The 21748-nt window shown below is 41.7% G+C and overlaps 1 long non-coding RNA gene across 1 annotated transcript; it reads right to left on the bottom strand.

Annotated features, from left to right (window-relative positions):
- Positions 1–17417: 17417 nt before the first annotated feature.
- Positions 17418–18794, bottom strand: LOC112543664 (uncharacterized). Its single transcript, XR_003086876.2, has 3 exons — positions 18650–18794; positions 18104–18176; positions 17418–17870 (listed from the first exon to the last, which is right to left on the bottom strand). It is a non-coding gene; the product is annotated as an uncharacterized LOC112543664 (long non-coding RNA).
- Between the last annotated feature and the right edge of the window lie 2954 nt (positions 18795–21748).

The following is a 21748-nucleotide window of genomic DNA, read 5'->3' as shown; positions in this document are numbered from 1 at the left end:
ATAGCCTAACAGGACTCAAAAAAGAACTTAGATAAATTCACGGAGGATAAGTCCATCAATGCTTATTAGTCCCCTGCCTCTCTTTGTCAGAGGCTGAGAAGGAATGACAGGGTAGGATCACTTGATTATTGTCTGTACTGTTGATTCCCTCTGAGGCACCTAGAATTAGCCACTGTTGGAAGACAGGATACTGGGCTAGGTGAACTTTTGGTCTGCTTCAGTATGACCATTCTTATGTTCGTATGGCAGCTTGGGTAAGCTGCATGAGTATGTACCCAGAGGTTAGGGTGGGACTGTTGTCAGACTACATCTACACTGCAGAGTTTTTACGCAAAAACTCATGGAGTGTCCACACTACAAGCGTGTTTTTACACAAGAAAAAATACAGCAGATCATCAGAAGACAGGGCTTTTTGCACAAGAGTTATTCCTCTTTGTACGAGGAATAAGCCTTTTTGCGCAAGAGCTTTTGCACAAAAAGGCATGTGTGTACAGACAACAGGGGTTTCTTGTGTAAGAAATCCCTATAGGAAAAAGCACAGGTGCTCTGATGGCCATTCCATGAATGGTCATCAGAGCTTTCTTGTGCAAGAGCATCCATGGCAGTGTGGACGCTCTTGTGCGCAAAAGCACATGGTAGTGTGGATGTGCTCTTGTGCAAGAACTTTTTGCAGAAGACGCAGAACAGGGATTGATGCTCTCACTGCTATGATGTCCACCAGAGCAACCAGTGCAAAAAAGGGCACAAAAAGACTGTTTCCTGTTGATCTTAAGAAAGGGAAAAGAGATTAGACGAGTGCATTATGGGACACTGATGACATGAACCCATAACCGCCATCTGCACAGTTTTGGTCCCAGTGGGCACCGGAAGCATAAGCCAGAATTCAAAGTTACCCACAGTGCGTTGCTCTCTGAGTCGACGGAAAGCTCCTTAATGGGGACACATTACTTTGGACTACATTGAATTCCTCCCTGCAGTGAGAACACAGACCTTTGACTTTGCAACATCGGGTGACCAGAAATCAACCATAATAGATTTAACCTTAGTGTAGAGATGTCCATACTTTTTTTCCCCCTTTAAATGCATATCAGATGGAACAGAAGGATTTGGGTAGGCTCTGCAGTGGGTGAACTTCATCTGTGGCTAATACTAGTCATATAAGAATTTGCCTTTGTCCCTCCTTTTCTTTTTCATGGACGGAAGAATTGAGATCGCCCAGTGAATCATATGTAACTGTGAGCTAAATTTTTGACCAGCTCTATCTAATTAAACTTACCCACCATTCTATTTAAAGCATGTTGATGTTTTGGAGAAAGCACGGTCTAATTATTAGATGAGATGAGATAAGACCATAGTGTCATTGCTGTTTATTCGCTTCTAAGCCTTTTAGCTAAGATCATTTGTTTGCATTACAATATATTCTAGAGGCTCTGAGCAGGGCTTGGCACCCCACCGTATTTGGTTTTGTAGCAGTACTGTAAAAAGTCCTTGCTTACTGTCTAAGTAGGAGGGACAACATATGGGAATGAAAAATAGACAGGAGAAGCACAAGGTAACAGCAGCACAACTATGATAAGTGCAATATGCGGCAGTCACAGTACACCCACTGTCTGACTGTTGTCAAAGTGTTTTACAGTCATTGTGGCACAGTAGGTAAACAATAATGGGGCAAGATTATAGTCTATGGGACAGATCCTCAACCTGAGTAAATCATTATAGCTCAATTGAAGGCAATGGAGCTATGACAATTTGCACCAGTTGAGGATCTGGCCTTATATTCTTCCTTCTCCAGAAAAATGCAAAGCTTAATTTCCCCCTGCCATATGCTCCTATACTTTCAAAAAGAGATTACTTTGTTTATTTGCTTTTTTATGGGGAAGGGCCCGCCTTTGTCACTCTCATCAGCAAAGCCTGTAATTACATCCATTGTCAATTTCAGAGCTCGGAATTCCCCTTAATACATTTTACTGTTCACCCTGCTTCATCAATGAAGTCGAATGTGACATCCTCTAACAAGATTGGTAGAATGGCGAGGCAGCTCAATAATTAATTCAAATGCTACTCACGTGCTGGAGCAAATAGAATTTCTTCTGACAGGCCGCTTGTCATGTTATGGTCTTATTTGATTAACTCGCCCCTTTGGAGGTGTTCGTGATCTCATTATATCTTTAATGATAAAATTCCCTTCTGCTATGTGCTATTTTATATTGCATTAAAAGGGATTAATTCATATTTTGCTTGTTACTCATGTAATTGGATAAATATTTAACGGAGGCAAGTTGATTAAATTTCTGATAAGCCTATGCACAGCACCTAAATTACAGTCTGAATGTCTCAAAAGTTGGTTAGTGGAGCAGCTGATAAACCCAATCAAACTTTCCCTGAAGTGTGTTGTTTTAAGGCCACAGATTTGTTGTTTGTTTTACACGTAGCAGTACCAATAACATAGATTCTAAAGCCACCAGGGTCAATGCGATCCCTAGATTGACCTTCTTTATAATACAGACTAATGAACTTCTCTCAAATAATTCCTTGAGCCGATCATCCGGAAAAGCATCCGATCTCGATATATATTTATCGGTGACAAAGAAACCCTGGGAAATTGTTCCAATGGTTAATTGCTCTCAGAGCTAAAAATGTACACCTTATTTCCAGGCTGAATTTGTCTAGTTTCAACTTCCGAATGTTGACTCCTCTTGTACTTTTCTCGGCTAGACTGAAAATCTAATAAAGGATTTTGTCCTGGTATAAAAAAGGAATTGGTTACATAGATCGCAATGCAGAGAATTGAAATTGGAAGGTGAGCTCGTAGACTGTGGTGGCACTTCACTGAATTAATTGAGTAAGTGTGGCGCATGTCATGTGCTTAAAAGGTGAAACTGTTGGGGCACGTCAATACTTACAAAAGAACGATGCTCCGGAAGCTGATCTTCTAGTATTTCATTGAGTGGGTCTAGAATAGACCCATAAATCGAATGCTGAGGGCAGCCGCCACTGGTATCTGGTACTTCTCATTCTGCGAGGAGTAAGGGAAGCCAATTGGAGCATTTGAATCCATCAGCTTCCTGATGTGTTGACACCTCCATAGCTCGACTTAAGGGAAGACGACTCCAGTTATGACTTTTGCATAGCTGGAGCTGCGTATATTGGGAAATGTAAAATGAATATGGGTCTGAGATGGTGGTAAGGATTTCAGCCACAGCAGACATTTCCCTTGGACATGCTCTTGCCCTTCATTTTTGCAGCCTAGGAAACCAGATAAGTATGGAGTTGCTCTATTTTGTTATTTCTCTTGCTCATCCTCTTTGGCTCTGCATAATGTATCTTCAGGGTCAAATCCTTGTAATCTCTGTAACCTTTTAGTTTGTAGCATAGGAATGTGCTGATTTAATTAGAAATTCTGTAAATAGTAATTAGGGGCGGGTATAATTGCATTCATTATTTGCTTATTAATATTTATTTTATGGGAGTTAACATTACTAAATTCTTACTCAGAACTCTTAGTACTACCAAAACAAAACAGAACAGAACAAAACAAAACCAACCTTGATCACCCAGTTTAATGAGATGGGGCATGACTTAAGTATCATGAAAGTAGAATCATAGCATACTAGAACTGAAAGGACCCTTGAGAGGTCATCAAATCCAGTCCCTTCCCTTCACGGCAGGACCAAGCACCATCTAGATCATCCCTGATATATGTCTATTTAACCTGCTTTCAAATAACTCCAATGATGGAGATTCCACAACCCTCCTAGGCAATGTATTCCATAGCTTAACCATTCTGACAGTTAGGAAGATTTTCCTAATGTCCAGCCTAAACTCCTCTGCTGCAATACATGCCCCATACATCTTGTCCTATAAGCAGATGTTAAGGAGAATAATTTTCTACTTCTTCCTTGTAATACCCTTGTAGGTACTTAAAGCTGCTATCATGTCCACTGTCAGTCTTTGCTTTTCCAAATGAAAGAAACCCAATTCTTTCAGTCTTCCTCAAAGGCAATGTTTTCTAGACCTTCAATACTTTTGTTGCTCTTCACTGCACCCTCTCCTATTTCTCCATGTCTTTCCTGAAATGTGGTGTCCAGAACTGAACATAAACTCCAGTTGAGGCCTAATCAATGCAGAGTAGAGGGGGAAAATTACTTCTCGTGTCTTGCTCACAACCCTCCTGTTAATGCATCCCAAAATATTTTCTTTTCTTGCAATAGTTTCACACTGACCCATATTTCACTTGTGGTCCATTATGACCCCAGATCCCTTTCTAAGTACTCCTTTCTAGATAGTCATTAGTCATTCTCTGTGTGTGAAACTGATTGCTCCTCCCTATTGAACTTAATCCTATTTCCTTCAGACCATTTCTCTAGTTTGTCCAGATCATTTTGAATTATGATCCTATCCTCGAAGCATATGTAACCCCTCCCAGCTTGGAATCATAAATCATCTGCAAACTTCATAAGCGTACTCTCCATGCCATTATAGAATCATAGAATGCTAGAACTGTAAGGATCTCAAGAAGTCATCGAGTCCAGTCCCCTGCCCACATGGCAGGACCAACCACCAGCTAGATTATCCCTGATAGATGTCTGTCTAACCTCCTCTTAAATATCTCCAGTGATGGAGAATCCACAACCTTCCTAGGCAATTTATTCTAATGCTTAACTCCCATGAAAATTAGGAAATTTTCCCTAATGTCCAACCTAAACCAACCTAAACCAACAAATTATCTAAATTGTTGATGAAGATATTGAATATAACCAGTCCCAAACCAGATCCTGGTGGAACCCTGTTTGTTATGCCCTTCCAGCTTGATAACTACTCTCCAAGCAGTTATCCAACCCATTATTCATCCACCTTATAGTAGCCTCATCTATATTTTATTTCTCTAGTTTATTGATAAGGTCAGGCAAGACTGTATCAAATGCTTTACTAAAGTCTAGGAGGTATACCACATCTACCACTTCCCTCTTATCCACAAGGCTTGTTATTCTATCAAAGAAAGCTATCAGGTTGGTTTGACATGATTTGTTCTTGACCAAGATGATAGACTGACGTCTTCAAATTTGGATGCTAAAAGTTAGACATTGAAATGAATGTGCATGCTTAGCACCTGTGAAAATCAGGCTTTCTATGTGGGCGCCTGACAATAGGAACCCAGGTTTGAAAATAATAGCTTTATGTGACTTATTGAAGACCATTTCATAAGAAGAAAAAGAGCTGGCAATAGAATCCAAGAGTCTTGACTCCAGAATCTCTGTTGTAACCATTAGAATACGCAGGGCATGTATATGCAGCAGTATTATTTTGAAATAACAGAGTGCGCATCTACACAGCAAGCACATTATTTTAAAATAATTTCAAAATAACGGGCTTCTTATTTTGACTTGTGCAACCCTCATTTCATGAGGAGTAAGGGAAATCGAAGGAAGGGTGTTCTTCCTTCAACTTCCCACAGCGTGAATAACGCCAAAAGCCGAGGTAAGGTACTTCAACTTCAGCTATGCAATTAACAAAGCTGAAGTTGCGTAGCTTAATATGACTTTGTCCCGTAGTGCAGACATGCCCTCAGTTATAAGTATCTATATATCTTTTGTACTAAGTTGGGAAGGAGTACTGCAGAAAGGGATCTAGGGGTTATAGTGAACCACAAGTTGAATATGAGTCAGCAGTGTGATGCCGTTGCAAAGAAAGCAAACATGATTCTGGGATGCATTAACAGGTGTGTTGTGAGCAAGACACGAGAAGTCATTTTTCTACTCTACTCTGCACTGGTTAGGCCTCAATTGGAGTCTTGTGTTCAGTTCTGGGCACCACATTTCAAGAAAGTTGTGGAGAAATTGGAGAGGGTCCAGAGAAGAGCAACGAGAATGATGAAAGGTCTAGAGAACATGACCTATGATGGAAGGCTGAAGGAATGAGGTTTGTTTAGTTTAGAAAAGAGAAGATTGACGGGGGACATGATAGCAGTTTTCAGATATCTAAAAGGATGTCATAAGGAGGAGGGAGAAAACTTGTTCATCTTGGCCACTGAGGATAGAACAAGAAGCAATGGGCTTAAACTGCAGTAAGGGAGGTTTAGGTTGGACATTAGGAAAAAGTTCCTAACTGTCAGGGTAGTCAAACAGTGGAATAAATTGCCCAGGGAGGTTGTTGAAGCTCCATCTGTGGAGATATTTAAGAGTAGGTTAGCTAAATGTCTATCAGGGATGGTCTAGACAGTATTTGGTCCTACCATGAGGGCAGGGGACTGGACTCAATGACCTCTCGAGGTCTCTTCCAGTCCTAGTATTCTATGATTCTGTGATTCTAAGTTTGCAGGTAAATATCCATACTTATATTCTTATCTCATCTTCCATATCTCTCTTAGTATTCTGGGTTGTCCACAGAATAAATCCTCAAAATTGACCTGGCTTCTTTGCCTTCAGGAAGCACTGCTATTTACACTGGCTTTAGAGCTGGCCCAGTCACATTCCCTTGAAGATCATACAATATAACTAGAAACAAAACCCAACAGAAGATAGTAGATAATAGACAAGAAAAAACTATTTAATGGCAGTTATTTAGATTCCATTACGTTTCCAAATGCCCTGATTCCTTTTCCAAGTCCACTTAAAATGTACAAAAAAATGAAGAGAACATATATAAGTGAAACCATGTGAGTACATGCATGTCACATCAGTTAAAACCAGATGAATAGTTTCCTGATTGCCCGATACAAGCACCATTTACTCAACTGCAGAAGTAGGAGACGTACATTTTCTAGGGAGCATTACATTGGCCAAAGGTCGCAAAAACAATTTCAGAGCCTGCCTGCCCACATTCATTTCCTGAGATCTTGATTACAAATTTATAAGAGACATATGCTGGACATTGAGAGATGGTTTCAAAGATTACTGTCCTTCCTTCCATCTGCACACTCCCCTGAGAACATTAGAAAGCTTGTCCATCAACCAAAATAAACAGCTCCTCTCATGAACAGATCCAAAGGATGGCCTATAAATCATACCTGTCAAAAATGCTGGTAGCATTGCAGAAGACGGAAATCAATCCAAAACTCATTAGTTCGCCTGACAAGTGCTTAATCTTATATTGTTTAACGCCAACCTGAACAACTCCGATAGAATAGAACCATGCAAAGCAGCAGCTGGGTTTTCCATTACAGAAAGTTTTGCAATGATTATGGCTTAATCTTGCTCTCAAATCTTCCCTCTTCTCATTCTCCGTTCTCTGAACCACTTGCCACAGGGTATTGACTCCAGTGGAGTTCCCGTTGCTGTTGCAGACTCAATGCACCATTGTTCTCTCATTCAATTGTTTGCAAAGGTATGCCTCGACTTTTTGCAAATGTCTTCAGCTAAGCAGGGCAAATAGGTTTAGATTATATCATGCGCTATTGTGATGGGGTGCAGTCGCAGAAGATCCCTTTGTGGTGCCTCCTGGAGAGTTGACATGGCCACTGCCACTCACCTTCCTGCTCTCTGGGACTTCTCACTGCTTGGTCCTGCTGGGCCAGCTCCACTGGTCTCCCCCAACCAAGGCTCCGAGCTGATATCCCTGCCTTCCCCCCTGCCCCAAGAAGCAGTACAGACATTGAACCTCTTCAGGTCCAAGGACAATGCTGTTTAGGGCCCAGCTTCCTGGGATACCACCCCCACATGGGATCAGACCTCAGAGAATTACCTGGATAAAGTCCCTTCAGTAATTAAAATGATAATGTACACATTGCTTGCCCCATCCAGGTAACAATTATTTACACTGGGTTTGATAAAAAATAAAAGTAATTTTATTAAGTACAAGCAGTAGGATTTAAGTGGTAATAAATGAGAATAGGCAGAGCAAAGTAGGTTACAAATCAAAAGAAACAAAGACGCTTGGGTAATTCTACACTGAAACCTTAGTACAAACTATTCAAACTCACCCTAAAACCTTTTTTCCATCTGTCACTTCCTACCAGGGCTGTCTCCCCACCCTGGCTACATCTAGGGTACGTCTAGACTACATGCCTCTGTCGCCAGAGGCATGTAGATTAGGCTACCCGACATAGGAAAATGAAGCGGTGATTTAAATAATTGCCGCTTCATTTAAATTTACATGGCTGCCGCGCTGTGCCGATCAGTTGTTTGTCGGCTCAGCGCGGTAGTCTGGACGCGCGGGGGTCGACATCAAAGGCATTTGTGATGAGGTTTTCCTGGGAGGTCGACAAATGCCTTTGATGTCGACCCCAGCCCGTCCAGAATACCGCGCTGAGCCGACAAACAGCTGATAGGCACAGCGCAGCAGCCATGTAAATTTAAATGAAGCGGCGATTATTTTAAGAGGAATAAGGGATCTTTCGGAAAAGGCTTTATTTTCCGAAAGATCCGCGTCTAGACTGGCGCTTTTTTCCGGCAAAGCTCCGAGCTGGAAAAAAGCGGCAGCCATTTTTATGCAAATGTAGCTGTCACATTACTGGATCTTGAGGGGAGCAGCCAGATCATTGATGCACCCATACGTGGGTGTGTTGGCCCCAAGAATGGTATAGAAGGGGGCCATATGAGGTATTGAATAGAAGCTTACTGTCTGCTGATCCTGTGTACGCTATTTATGAGAGTGTATAATGTCTGTGTGTGTAGGTAGGAATCTGTAATCTGTGTGGAAACTGAATATTTCTCTGAATGTGGTTGAGCATTGGGCAGAGCCTGACCTATGGACATGCTACTTAGTGAGGCCCTATGGGACAATGGCACTCAATGGGCCAAGGACACACCTAAAGCATAAGGGCAGAGGCCTAAGAGCTGCAGCAGAGAGAGGCTGACGGCCAGGTGACCGGCTGCGGCCAAGGAGAGGCCAAGAAGGATGTATAAAGAGGCCATGTGGGGGACTCCATTTTGTTCTCAGCTCAGCACTTCATCCCAGAGGCAGCATTGCAGGGATCGAAGAGCCCGGAAGACCTGTGAACCCATCCTGATGCTAGGATGTGCAACAAGAACTTTTAAACCAGCAGCTGTAACATCTCTGCTAGAGCCTGCATCGAGGACTGGGAGTTTCGATGCATGTAATGTATGATTCTTTAGCAACCTTACTCTCATGCTTTTCTTTCTTGTGATAATAAACCTTTAGTTGTTAAATGCTAAAGGATTGGCCCAGCGTGATTTGTGGGTAAGGTCCAAAGGGTAAATTGACCAGGGATCTGTGGCTGGTTTCTTGGAACCGGACAGAACTTGTTCGGGGTAGCTGGGATTGGGTGCTAGGACCCCCCACCTGTGTATAAGGCCTGGGGCCATCTGAGGCACGGATATTGCTGGGGTGTCGGAGGGGTTTTGATCGGGAGGCTTCAGGCAGGCTGCTGGAGCGCTCTGTGGGACTGGTTTGTGGCCTGTTTGGAGAGGTCACCAGTCTGGGGACTGTAAGGAGCCCCAAAGTTGAGCAATTCTCCCTGAGCGGATGCCCTCAGCTGTGCCCAGACACGGCCCGGTCCGTCACAGAAGCGGGGGGGGATTTAAATCCCCATTTCATTTGCAATTGCGATGTGTCTAATTTGCATCCCTTTTACGGAAAAGGGATGCAGTCTAGACACAGCCCATATGTCTAATTTTAAACACAAAAATTATACATACATTAAAGTAAGATAAACAGAACCAATGGATCATGACATGAAGATAGATAGGTCACATGAAATAATTTGCTCACAGTACCTTTGAGTTATCTATATTCCTGTCCATAAGTCCATTTCATAAAGCATGGGAAGCGGAGACCCTCACAACTACATTGTTTGCTAAAGAGAAATGGTAGCATATTGGCTTTCTGTCAGACCAATAGGAAACCTTTAGCTCTACCAAGCTGGACTCAAAGTGTAAAGCAAGCACAGGATTCTGACGGACAGTCAGAAAATCCAGTTTGCAAAGGTAGATATTTCAGAGCACTTCTATGGCAATTTGTGTAAAAAGCCTGGGGCGAGCCTTGGAATAATATCGAGGTGGACTTTTAGGTAGAATGTTATGTTTATGTTAAGACAGACTGTTCATTTAAAAAATCAGTCCCACAAATCATAGAATCATGGAACACTAGAACTGGAAGAGACCTTGAGAGATAAGAAAGTCCAGTCCTCTGTTCTATCGGCAGACCAAGCACCATCTAGATCATTCCTGATAGATGTCTATCCAACCTGCTCTTAAATATCTCCAGAGATGGAGATTCCACAATCTCCCTAGGCAATTTATTCCAGTGTTTAACCACCCTGACAGTTAGGAAGTTTTTCCTAATGTCCAACCTAAACTTCTCTTTCTGAAGTTTAAGCCCATTGCTTCTTGTCCTGTCCCCAGTGGCCAAGGAGAACAATTTCCCCCCTCCTCTCTGTGATACCCTTTTAGATACCAGAAAACCACTATCATATCCCCTCAGTCTTCTCTTTACAAACTAAGCAAGCCCAATTCCTTCAGCCTTCCTTCATAGCTCATGTTTTCTAGACATTTAATCATTTTTATTGCTCTTCTCTGGACCCTCTCCAATTCTTTACATCTTTCCGGAAATGTGGTGCCCAGAACTGGACATAATACTTTAATTGAAGCTATATCAGCGCAGAGTAGAGCTGAAGAATGACTATTCATGTCTTGCTCACAACACTCCTGTTAATGCATCCCAGAATCAATTTGCTTTTTTTGCAACAGTGTCACCCTGTTGACTCATATTTAGCTTATGGTCCAATATGACCCCTAGGTCCCTTTCTGAAGTACTCCTTCCTAGACAATCACTTCCCATTCTGTATGCGTGAAACTGATTGTTCCTTCCTAAGTGGACTACTTTACATTTGTCCTTATTAAACTTCCTCCTATTTACCTCAGGCCATTTCTCCAGTTTGTCCAGAGAATTTTAATTTTGAGCCTATCCTCCAAAGCACTTGCAATCTCTGCCAGTTTGGTATCTGCAAACTTAATAAGCAAACTCTCTATGCCAGTGTTTCTTAACCTTTTTTTTTATAAAGTATCCCTTTAAAAAAATTATAAGTACCCCCAGAACCTACAGTTTTCAGACACACAATTTTTTTTCTACTATTGCAACACATTTGTTTAAACAACTTAATCATAGCCGGGCAGGCGATGGAATTTTAGGGTGTAAAAGTACAAAAATAATAAAGTGCTGTAAAACTTAAAACAAAAATTCAGTTTTCTCCAAATTTCAGTTGTGTTGACGTACCCCCCAGACTTCTCTTGAGTACCCCTCCAGGTACTTGTACCATTGGTTGAGAAACACTGCTCTATGCCATCATCTAAATCGTTGATGAAGATTCTGAACAGAACCAGTCCCAAAACAGACCCCATGTTCATATAAAGCCACAAAAGCAAAGGTGGACTCATTCACCAGATTGCAAATAGTAACCACTGCGTAGGAAACTACAAAATGAAAAAAAAAATCCTCTAGCCTGTAATGGAGATAGTCATATCTGGATATGCGTGCTGCTCAGTCTTATGCAAGGGTATGTCTATACTACAGCATTATTTCGAAATATCTAATTTCAAAATATCTTATTTCGAAAGAACGTATCTACACACAAAATGCATTTTGAAATAGCTTTTTGCTATTTCGAAATAGTGCGTTCACACTGATTGGACTTTTAAGGCCAGCTGGAACTGGTTCTGGCAGGGCATCACATCAGAAGTTACCTTGTGGCCAGGACAGCAAGCAGGGCACCCTGGGAAGGGCTGGAGGCCCGCTATTTTGAAATAAGCATCTACACAGTGCTTATTTCAAAATAGCAATTTTGAAATTGGTGCTATTCCTCATGGAATGTGGTTTACCAAATTTCGAAATAGCAGTTGGTTTGTTTAGACTGTTGTTTCTAAATAACTTTGCGGTGTAGACATACCCCAAGTTATTTGGAGTCAGAAGGAATCTGTTGAAGATCAAGGAGAGCTTCCTTGTGAGGAAAAAGATCAAAAGGCTCCAAATTTACAAGCTGAAAAATACATTGTTTTAATTGTGAACCAGTGAACATATTAGACTTTTGGGATTAACTATCCATTGCTTTCAGAATTGGTCCTGAAATAGAAACTCAAATTTGAAAGTCCCAGGGCTAGTAGAAATCCTTATTAATGTTATCAGATACTTTCCATTATAAGACTTTTTCCCAGCTGCTCATAACTTCAATGTATTAACTGGCTGAGCTGAAATTTCCCATGCCATGTGTCTGCCTGAGGTGGAATTTGCTTTTGGAAAATTCGAAACAGTTCAGCAGTTTTCAAGCATGAGGCCAGGGAAAAATTAAATTGTTTTGCCCAGACTAAAAAATTCTGGAAAACTTCACTTTGAAAAGATCTAGTATCGTCATGTATTGGACAGGAGCTTAAAATTGAGTGGTGGCTGTTTTTGTCAGAGATATGCCTTTTATTATTTGTGTGAAAGTCTGCCCAAATTTCGCCAATGTATACGCTTTTGAAAAAAAAAACCATATCATACATAGTAGAGACTTAGTCAAAAATTCCAATTACTAAATGTACTCCAGCCCAGGCCAGGAAAAGTGAAGCTGACTTTCTTCAGAGGAATAGCCGAGTTAGTCTGTAACTAGAAAAACTTTAAAAAACGAGTAGTCTAACAGCACCTTAAAGACTAACAAAACACATAGATGGTATCATGACCTTTCGTGGGCACAACCCACTTCTTCAGATGAATGGAGTGTTAAAAGTCCAGTTCCAAAAATAAGCAGGGGATGGGGGTGAGGGAAGGAAGGGACAAAAATAGTGAATCGGAGTGTTCAAGGTATAGGAAGCTGATAGAGAAGGTGCAAATTATTCTTAAGTAGCCATTGTTTAGTTGGTTAAGTCATTAGGATGTGGAAGATAGTGTGCTAGACAGGTAGGCTGTGTCTACATTGGCCCCTATTCCGTAATAGGGATGCTAATGTAGCACTTTGGAATAGGCAAATCCGCGGGGATTTAAATATCCCCCGCGGCATTTGCATTAACATGGCTGCCGCTTTTTTCTGGCTTGTAGATAAGCCGGAGAAAAGCGCCAGTCTGGACGCGATCCTCCGGAAAATAAGCTCTTTTCCAGAGGATCTCTTATTCCTACTTTCAAGGAATAAGAGATCCTCCGGAAAAGAGCTTATTTTCCGGAGGATCGCGTCCAGACTGGCGCTTTTCTCCGGCTTATCTACAAGCCGGAAAAAAGCGGCAGCCATGTTAATGCAAATGCCGCGGGGGATATTTAAATCCCCGCGGATTTGCCTATTCCAAAGTGCTACATTAGCATCCCTATTACGGAATAGGGGCCAATGTAGACACAGCCGTAATGTCTTTATTCATACCTTTTGATGGCTCCCAAACTTAAATGAAGTTAAGTTCCAACACTTCCCAGTATTTGGCTTGTGGTATTGGCCTGAAACAGTGCAGGATCTTTTTTGTAGCACACAGCATGGAACATGAAGGGAGAAGCACAGGTTACAGAAGAGGTGCCAGGAAATCAGTCTGTGCAGTCCTGGTTTGCATGCTGGTTTGCAGCTGAAGTAACTCCATAAATAGTTGTTTTAAGGAGCCAGTTTAGTTTTACACATCTGGAGTCCATTCATGGTATTACCCGGCATACCATACCTGACAGATGGTGGCAATGCTTCCTGAGAAAATAAGAGCCACTAAGGAAATGTGCAGACCAAAGAGTCTGAAGGGAATTCGGCAATTTATAGGGATGGCCAGTTCTACACATATTTAACAGGAACCTATGAACAGTTAATAGACAATAATGTACTGTGAGATGGCCCAGGGACCAAAGAACAGGTATTTGAAAGAAAAAAGAAAATCATAATGTGAGACTCCAGCTCTAAACTGCAGATCAGATAGAATTATCCTTTGGGGTACCTCTAGACAGTGGTGCTATTTCAGAACATTTCTGGTATCCTGAAATAGTGTTTTCTGCATCTTGACAGTGCCCATTATTTCAAATTGTCTTTCAAAATAACGGATGCGCTATTCTGACGCCACTGTAAGCCTCACTTTATGAGAATTAAGGGACTTTCGGAATAGCTCTCTATTTCAAAATTAACTCTGAAAATAAGGGGCAGAACGGCTCTTGCGCAAGAGGGGTTTTTGCGCAAGAAGGAGCAGTGTAGACTGCTCCTTCTTGTGCAAAAGCCCCTTGCACAAATTGGCGGCTCATTAAGTATGCAAATGAGGCACAGCAATATTCATCACGGCACCTCATTTGCATATGCTCTTGCGCAAGACTAGCCAGTGTAGACATATCTGTTTTGGATGTGGATTAGGTTGCTTGTAATCCCAAGGAATGTGAGAGAACGGGCTATAGGGGCTGATATGTCCAGTACAGTGGGGGTTTGAGGCACCGACAGGTACTGTGGTTCCCGTTCCAGTACTCTTGTCCTTCACTTTCCATCCCCTATAATGGCATTTATAAGAAACGAATAAGCGTGCCTGCTGATTACAAGATGCCTATAATAATTATTGCTTTCTTTGTGGTTTAGTATTCCCATTCCCATTTCTGAACCATCCTTCCTCACTCAGGTCTTTGATTTCCTGCCTTTGTTTTCATTTTCCCAGGGGATTTCACCAGCTGTGCTGACTACTTGCCTCTTTGGCATTCTTTCCTGTCTTCCTGTCCATTAGTGACTCTCATAGCTCTAACCATTCTATTTTCTCTTTTCACAACTCTCCTATCTCATTCCTTGTTCTTTTGTTAGCTCACCATGTCCAACATTGACCAAACTCTCCTGATTATTGACCAAACTCTCCTGAATGTCAGCCCTCAGAAATTGACCATGTGGCAACTTTGTCTTGCTGTTGTATGCAGTGCTATTGTAGCAGTGTTGATCCCAGGATATTATAAAGACAAGGCACAAGGGGTAATAGCTTTTATTGGATCAATTTTTGTAGGTGAGAGACACTTACACAAAGCTGTTCTGACACCTTGCGTTAGTCTCCCTGGCCTGAAGAAGAGCTCGGTGTAAGTTTGCTAGCTTGTTTCTCTTATCAACAGAAATTGGTCCAATGAAAGTTATCACTTTACCCAACTTGTGTGTCTAATATTTTCTCTCTCATTTCAGTCCCTAAAGAGTTTCCAGACTAATTTCCTCTCAATATTTTCTGCCATAGTGGGGTGGTGAAAGCTCACAGACCATTTCAAATATCAGAGCCTTGTAGTTAGAGAAGGAGAGACCCAGAAGGTTATCCTGTTCATATCCCTGTCAATCCTGGATGCCTCCCTGAAGTGTATCTTCAGAAGTTTTGTCTAGTTCATTTTAAATGATTTTCATAATGGAACTTCCACCACCTCCTTTGTGAGACCATTCCATTAACGAAAGGGATTAATGTTTGTGGGAAAATGTATAGTCATGCTGTAAGCTACAAGTACAGGACTGCCTGACTATGAGTTTATATTCCATTAATATGGAACAGTGAGGCCCTCAACCACTTTCCAAAATTTGGAGTGGCCCCCCATCAAAAATTATTGCCTACCCCTGCCCTAGCACCACAGGGAGATGGGAGTGCATGTCTCCAGCTTTCCTAGCCCTGGAGGATGGGGAGACAAGAGCTCAGGGATAGCAACATTCTGCCCCTAGAATGCCTAAAGTATTTCTCGTTCATGCTCTGATCTCTGGATTGTGGACTTACACTAAAAGGAGCATTCACATCAACGGACCGAGAACCTTCCAAACTTTTCAGACTTCAGAGATTTTAAAAGCCAGCAGTTGATTCACTCGCTGCTTCAAACCTCATACAAGACCTTTGCAATGAGTACACATTTTTGTTTTCCAGGACTATTTTAATGCTCTCCTCTTTCTTTTCTCTTATAAATAAACCTTTTTGATATTAGATACAAAAGGACTGTCAACTATGTGACTGAAGCGTCAGAGAGGTAGCCGAGTTAGTCTGTAATAGGAAAAAGTTTAAAAACAACAAATAGTCTAAGAGAACCTTAAAGACTAACAAAACATGGAGATGGTATCATGAGCTTTCATGGGCACAACCTGAAGAAGTGGGTTGTGTCCACGAAAGTTCATGATACTATCTACATGTTTTGTTAGTCTTTTAGGTGCGACTAGTCTATTTGTTGTTTTTAAGTGTTTAAGTATGTGACTATTGGGTAAGATTGGAGTTCTACATTGACCTGGCTGTGTGGCTGATCTCTTGGGGCTGGAGGAACCCTTTGTCTAATGCAGTTGTTTTTAAGGACACATTCATAATTAAGTCTGATAACTTGGGCTATGTCTAAACTACATTCCTCTGTCGACAGAGGGATGTAAATTAGGCACTTCGAAAGTGCAAATTAAGCCAGGATTTAAATATCCCATGCTTCATTTGCATAATCACGTAATGACGCTCTTTCGAAAAAGCGCTATTTCGAAATTGAAATTGCGGTCTACACGTGGTTCTTTCAAAAATAGAAGCCTTTTTTGAAAGATCCTGTAAACCTCATTTTTTGAGGAGTACAGGATCTTTCAAAAAAGCCTGCCGTTTTTGAAAGAACCGCATCTAGACTGCAGTTTCAATTTCGAAATAGCACTTTTTTGAAAGAGCGTCATTATGTGATTATGCAAATGAAGCATGGGATATTTAAATCCTGGCTTAATTTGCACTTTCGAAGTGCCTAATTTACATCCCTCTGTCGACAGAGGAATGTAGTTTAGACATAGCCCAAGTTATCAGACTTAATTATGAATGTGTCCTTAAAAACAACTGCATTAGACAAAGGGTTCCTCCAGCCCCAAGAGATCAGCCACACAGCCAGGTCAATGTAGAACTCCGATCTTACCCAATAGTCACATACTTAAACACTTCATTTGCAATTTTGAAGTGCCCAATTTACATCTCTCTGCCTACAGAGGGATGTAGTCTAGACACAGCCTAGGTGGTGAAAGAAGGGCTGGAATAGCTAAAGAGACTGCATTTTTGACTTCTTGTTAAGTGGATGGTGAGACAAAAGTGGATGGTGAGACACTTATTTTGGGGTGGGCCTGCCCCAATTCTCAACAGTTTGTTCTGATTCTGCTAGTCTCAGCTGTTACCATGGAGGCACAGTGACCGTACCCATTATGACGAAAAGCCTTCCCTTGATGACCCTTGAAATCTTATTAGAATAATGGGACCCTTCCTTCCCTTGGGGCTTGATCAACTTAAATCAGTGAGAAGATGCGCCATTGACTTTACTGGAATTTTAATGAGATCCCGCATGTTTGGGACAGTTGAAAGGGTGAACACAGAGTTTATACACCGTGTTTCATTTCAGAATTCAGAGACATTTATTTAACAATGGAGAAACTTTAAGCATTCTACTTTATAATTGAAAGAGAAAAGTAACTTCTATTACCATTAAGCAATAATTATTTTGTTTTCCAATGGAGAATTCAGTAAGATAAACAGCTCACAAATAAATAAGATTCCAGTGCTTCAGGCCAGGCATTTATTGATTCGCAAGGTATTTATCTCTTAGTTCACTCCCAAGTTAAAAAAAAAGAGAAGATAGCAATTATATTAAAAAGTGCTCACTTTTTAATTATTTAAAAGTGCTGTTTCAAACTTTAACAAGATGGTAATTGCTTCAGCAGTTTTTATGGCCCAGTGAAAAGAATTAGCCATGAGGAAGCAAATTGAAATCCTCCCACTCATCTACATAACGTTGGTTTAGTACAGTACATCATTCCAGTTGCATAAGCTGCTTGAAGGAGCTATAGTTTACTTATACACTGTCATGCTAGGGATGTTTCCTTATATCTAGACGGTAATGGGCGCAATGGAAAATCCCAAAATAGAATGTTATTTAGGGAAAGAGAAGCGGCCTCAGAACAGGTTATATATTTGGATAAAATAGGTCACAGACTTGCCAACTGCATTTGTGCTACAGCCAGAATTTCCATTCTGCAGGAAAATGCTGGTAATTCAAAATTTGTTCTGCAAAACATTAAAGGTAAAAATTTGCCACAAAACAAACTTGTTAAAAATAGTTTTGAGTCAATTCAAATGTTTTATTTTGATAAAATCTACTTTTTAAATTTAGAATTTATAATATCAAATCAAACACATTTTGAATCAAAGTCTCTCCAAATGAAAACCTGGAATTTCCATCCAGAAAGGTCAAAACAAAATAATTTTTTTAAATGTTGTCAAAATTGACACATACTCACAGAAAGCTTGGATTTTTTTTTGACAAAATGGCCTTTTTCAATGGACAGCTCTTCCGTTAATATTTGACCAGCCCTAATAGGAACAATATAACAATATTTATAAGGTTATTTTTAAATGATGGAGAGAAATTGTTTAGAAGTGCCCTGGGGAGGTTTTGCTAGAAGTAAAAGATGAAGCTAAGAAGCAAACAATATTGATTTTGAATTAGGGAATGTGTTACACTGTGGCAGAGTTTGGCGGTAGAGCTAACATCTGAAGCATTGATAACAACTGGGTGACATTCTATGGCCTGTATTATGGTATATATCAAATGAGATGATCATAGTGGCTCTGCAGAATCTACAAATCTATGACACAGGACTGAACAACAAACACAATCCCTCACTGGGAGGTAAATAGGTGTATGAGCTTAATTGGTCTCTTCCATTTCCTACTTCTGTGATAGTAAGTAGGATACTAAGCTACCATGATGCCAATATAAATAAATAATGCCTAGGAGGCCCAGCGAAGGAGAGGACTCCACTTGTGCTAGGTGCTGTACTCACCCAAAATGAAAAGATAACCCATGCCGCAAAGAATTTGAAGCCTATAAGCTGGATCCTGCTGTTGGATCAGCAGGGCCAATCCCTCTGTCTGTGAGGAAACCTTCTCGCAGGGCTGGAGTTTCAGGCCAGAGGCCTTTGATCATAACAGGAGACAAATGGATGCAATGAACAGAGGCAGCACACGGTAACAGTGAGATGATTATGTCACAGCGGTCACCATGTCACGGATTCCATGGTTTCCATAGATTTCTGTGACATTTTCTACTTCAGTCCTGGGGTGGCAGGACAGGCGCTGACAGCCAGTGGCCCCAGCTCTGAGCTGTCATGGGTGGCGGTGGGGAGGGGCACAGCTATGAACGGCTGCAGGTGGCGGGGAAACCACACAGCTCCCAGCCGCTGCTGCTGGCGGATGCTGGATTCCCCCTCGCCTCATCCTCAGCAGAGCTTTCCCCTGTCAGCCCCATTTTGTCTCCGAAATTTTGAGCAAATATAGGGGAACAGACCAGAGTTTTCACTGAACTTTTGTTTATTGCCCGTGACCTATCCATGAAATCACTTAAAATATCCATGGTGAGATCTTAATGCGAATGGCAGCAAATAGTATAATTAATGGTTACTATACAAATTTAATAATTAATTGGTAAGCACCTAGACAATAACAGGGTTATGAGCAATAGCCAGCATTGATTTATCAGGAGCAAATCGAGCTACACAAACCTAATTTCCTTTTTTGACGGCGTTACTGGCCCAAGGGCTAGTGGGAAAGCAGCAAGCATGATATATCTTGATTTTTTGTAAAGGGTTTCTGTCACAGTCCTGGATGACATTCTCATAAGCAAGCTAGGGAAATGTGGTCTATATAAAATTACAAGAAGGTGGTTACAAAAGTGGTTTCAAAGGGTAGTTATTAATGGTTTGCTGTCAAACTGAGGAGAATGAATTTAGTGGGGTCTCACCATGATCCGTCCTTGCAAACTGGAGTAAGAGAGTATGCTTATAAAAGTTGCTGCTGACGCCAAGCTGGGGGGAACTGCAAGCCCTTTGGAGCACAGGATGAGAATTCAAAATGACCTTTGCAAACTGGAGAATTGATCTGAATTCATAAGATGAAAATCAATAAAGAGAGGTGCCTCGTGTTTCACTCAGGGAGGAAAAGTCAAATACACACAAGAATATGGGGAGTGGCTCGGCAGGAGTTCTGCTGAAATGGATCAGTGGGTAACAGAGGATCTCAAACTGAAGAATCTACAATGTGACGCCGTTGGAAGAAGGCTAATACACGGGGGTGCTTTAGCAGGAGTGTCATATGTAAGCCAGAGGAAGTAACTGCCCTATTCTATTGACTACTAGTGAAGTCTCAGCTGGAGTACTGTGCTCTTGATACATACTTGAGAGAAGATGTGGATCAATTGGAGAGAGTCCAGAGAAGAGCAACAAAACTCATAACAGGTTTTGAAAGGATGGCCACTGAGGAAAGGTAAAAGAACTGAGGATGTACAGTCTGGGGGAAAATACTTGTGGGAGAGGGACACCTGATAACAATCCATGAATGCGTTAAGGGCTGTTATCAAGAAGATGCTGATCAATTGTTGTCCATGTCCACTGAAGATAGGACAAGAAATAGGATTAATCTGCAGCAAGGGAGATTTCAAGCAGATACTAATTACAAGGATAATTAAGCTTTGGAACAGGCTTCCAAAGGAGGGTGGGAAACCCCCATCATTGAAGTTTGATAAGAACAGCTTGCACAAACCCCTGTCCAGGATGGTTTAGGTTTACTTGGTCCTCCCTCAACATGGGGGGCTAGCCGGATGACTTCTTTAGCTCCCTTCCCACCCAACATTTCTATGATAAGCAGTGGTGTCAGCACACTAGTAGTGTAATTGTTTGGCACTTCAACACATTCTAGCCACTCAGATGCTAGTGGAACTCAGAAATGACTATGTAATGTATTGCTCTTGTACAATAACACTTATCACTTCTGCACGGCTTTGCACTTTTCAAGCTCTGGGTAAAATACAATTTCTCACACCACTTTAGGGCTAAATGATATTATTTTATCCTTGTTTAAAAGAGGGGCATGGGAGACCCAGCAGGGTTTGAAGAAACTGCCCAGTTTCCATTTACAATGGGACTCTTGTTTTACTCCTGGTTTATACTACATAGGAAGATCGAAGTAAGATGCACAACTCCAGCTACATAAATGATGTAGCCAGAGTCCACACAGTAGGAGGTCCCTCCTCCACACAGTGGGAGGTCAATGGGAGTAAATGCTCCCATCAGCTTCCCTTACTCTTTACGAGGAGCAGGAGTACCAGCGCTAATGGGGGCACCGTCTGAGTTTGATGTAGCTGGTCTATACTACATCCACTAAATCGATCCCCGGAAGATTGATCATGGCAACATTGATTATCTGTGTAGTGTAGATGTGCTGTTAGTGTAAGTCAGTGCTACTCAAGGAGAGCCATGACAGCAGAATCAGGCCCTCAGGGAGCTTTGTGTTTTTCACAAATGAGAGAGAGAACACAAAATCTCCCCAAAACATCCCAGAAACAAACCAAACAACCTACTCTGCAGCAGCGATTCCTCTCTCTTCTCTTCTGCCTCACTGGACCTGACTTCATGCTCCAGGTATCATGACCAGGAACATGTTGTTGTGCTGCTCAGAGTTGATCAAGCTGCCTCCCTCATCATGACAGCAAGACAATCAGACTCCATCCTTTCATTTACTGAGCAGACAGAGCCTAGCACAGTAGCATCTTGCCCTCTCTAGGGGTATGTCTACACTACCCTCCTAGTTCGAACTAGGAGGGTAATGTAGGCATACCGCACTTGCAAATGAAGCCCAGGATTTGAATTTCCCGGGCTTCATTTGCATAAGCGGGGAGCCGCCATTTTTAAATCCCCGCTGGTTCGAACCCCGTGTAGCGCGGCTACATGGGGCTCGAACTAGGTAGTTTGGACTAGGATTCCTATTCCGAACTACCGGTACACCTCGTTCCTCGTTCCTCATTCCACGAGGTGTACCAGTAGTTCGGAATAGGAACCCTAGTCCGAACTACCTAGTTCGAGCCCCGTGTAGCCGCGCTACACGGGGTT

The sequence above is a fragment of the Pelodiscus sinensis genome, chromosome 6 (assembly GCF_049634645.1).
Source record: "Pelodiscus sinensis isolate JC-2024 chromosome 6, ASM4963464v1, whole genome shotgun sequence".
NCBI classification, from domain to species: Eukaryota; Metazoa; Chordata; order Testudines; family Trionychidae; genus Pelodiscus; species Pelodiscus sinensis.
Note: the sequence above shows the minus strand (reverse complement) of the source record. Positions and strands in the feature narration are given on the sequence as shown.